Source organism: Berghia stephanieae, chromosome 7 (genome assembly GCF_034508935.2).
Source record: "Berghia stephanieae isolate SIO BIC M18660-M18661 chromosome 7, UCSD_Bste_1.3, whole genome shotgun sequence".
Classification (NCBI taxonomy): Eukaryota; Metazoa; Mollusca; class Gastropoda; order Nudibranchia; family Aeolidiidae; genus Berghia; species Berghia stephanieae.
The window spans coordinates 10,899,444-10,901,943 of NC_088366.1; the positions used below are offsets into that span (position 1 = coordinate 10,899,444).

The window sequence follows — 2,500 nt, forward strand, 5'->3', positions numbered from 1 at the left end:
TGCTACTTTTCAAAGTTGGAAACAAATGTATTAAATATGAGCATGTGCATAGATAGTTTTATTCAACTATCATTAACGTGTTAAAACTTAAGAACATTAGCTTTGATACTAGGCCTATAATTTGTCTCAGAAAAATGTAATGGGGTAAAAGTAACCCGGGTAAACTACGGATGTAGTCAAAATGTAATGGGGTAAAAGTAACCCGGGTAAACTACGGATGTAGTCAAAATGTAATGGGGTAAAAGTAACCCGGGTAAACTACGGATGTAGTCAAAATGTAATGGGTAAAAGTAACCCGGTAAACTACGGATGTAGTCAAAATGTAATGGGGTAAAAGTAACCGGGTAAACTACGGATGTAGTCAAAATGTAATGGGGTAAAAGTAACCCGGGTAAACTACGGATGTAGTCAAAATGTAATGGGGTAAAAGTAACCCGGGTAAACTACGGATGTAGTCAAAATGTAATGGGGTAAAAGTAACCCGGGTAAACTACGGATGTAGTCGGTGTTAGGGTCGAGAGAGTAGTTATTGGGTCGACTACTGCATTGCAGGTTTTAGCAGTAACACAGACAAAATATAAATAAAATAAAATATAAGAAATTGAGCTTTTAGACAGCACAAAACGTGCTCAAGGCGCTTTACAAGGGGTCCCACTTAACATTTATTTAGAACGGGATATTCTGTTAGGCGATATTACAATTTTTTGGGACAGAGACAAAGCTGTTAACGGCCAGGTATTCAGTTTACACCTGAGTACAATGATAGAATGTGGGTAAAGAGCCTTCCCCAGGGACTCAACTATGCGCCGAGCAAGGCTCGAACCCAGGACCTTCCGATCTGAAAGCGAGTGTCACACCACTAGACCACATAGCCACAGACCTGCCAATACTACGAAAAATTCGTCGAATTACGACATTTTGGAACATATTTCAGAACTTCATGAACATTTCTAAGTCATTAAAACTTTGTGAATATGATGCCAAATCACAAAATTTAAAGGATTTTAAAGTGTTTTGTGAACCTTATTGTAAGTTGAAATTGTTGATTTTTAAATGTTAATATTACAGCAATTACAATGTTTATCTCCCTAACTAAATACTACGAATTTTAAAATTTTCAAGTTGGCAGGCCTGAGTAACATCATTGGCAGGACTGGACTGATTTGGGGTTTGAAAGAAATTATTATCATTGTTATTATTATTATTATTATTATTATTATTATTATTATTTTATTATTATTATTATTATTATTATTATTATTATTATTATTATTATTATTATTATTATCATTATTATATTCACAGGATGGGGGCATCTCATCATCTTATTAAACAATCGACAATAATAATATGAAAAAAAAATAGAATAATGCCAAAATAAAAACAAGAGAGCGTTTTTGTCTATGGCCCCACACAAAGTATTCTGTGCAATTGAATCGCAGATGACCTCAGGCGAGTTAATCATTCTGGTTTTCACTGAAGTCTTAGCAGTTCCTTACTTTGCTCTTAGTTTTGTTCCGTCTCTCAGTCGAAGTTTCTCATTAACAGCTTAAACTCCCATTTTTTTTTACTCTTCGGTAATTGGATCGCTGGGTTGATTTATCTCTTCTTTTTTATTTTTTTTTTTTGAAGGGAGGGGGGTGGGGGTGGGAGGTGTGGAGGCGATATTACATTTTTTTTTCGGACAGAGACAACGCTATTGACGGCTATTATTTACTCATTTTACACCTGAGTACGGTGAGAGAATGTGAGTAGAGATCATTTTCCAAGGACTCAACTATGCGCCGAGCGAGGGTCGAACCCAGGACCTTCCGATCCGAAATCGAGTATTATCATACCACGAGACCACATAGCCGCACATTTCTATATTTATTTATTATCTGTTTTTCTTTGTTTTTTTTTTTTACTTTATTCATTCATGCATTTATTTATTTATCTATTTATTTATTTGCTTTTTACAGTTTTAGATATTAAAAACGAAGTTGTCCCGTCGTCTTTAATTTGTAGTACCTTTGACTCGGCTATCTGGTCTAGTGGTATGACACTCGCTTTCGGATCGGAAGGTCCTGGGTTCGAGCCTCGCGCTCGGCGCATAGTTGAGTCCTTGGAAAAGGTTCTTTACTCACATTCTCTCACCGTACTCAAGTGTAAAATGAGTACCTGGTCGTTAACAGCGTTGTCTCTGTCCGAAAAAATTATAATATTGCCTAACAGGCGTCATGTCTCGTCCTACATGTTAAATGTTGCTATTGGCCAGGAACCCCTTGTAAAGCGCTTTGAGCACGTTTAGCGGATATTGCGCTATATAAAAGCTCAATTTATTATAATTTATGACTCACAAGCCAAGACCGATCTCCATGTGGACTCTTTGAATCAGACATGTCCGCCGATAGTGATATGTGACCCTTCACCTCAAAACGGTATTAAGTCGGGATGGAAAATTGAATTTATAGCCAGAAATATCAGACTTGTGTTGAGTTTATATGATTTATTGAGGAGA

General features: G+C 36.5%; 1 protein-coding gene across 1 annotated transcript in view; it reads left to right on the forward strand.

The window, feature by feature from the left end:
• LOC144976677 (putative ATP-dependent RNA helicase DHX35) overlaps positions 1-2,500 on the forward strand; it is a 129,142-nt gene that overhangs the window by 74,417 nt on the left and 52,225 nt on the right. The gene's annotated exons all lie outside the window — the stretch shown is intronic.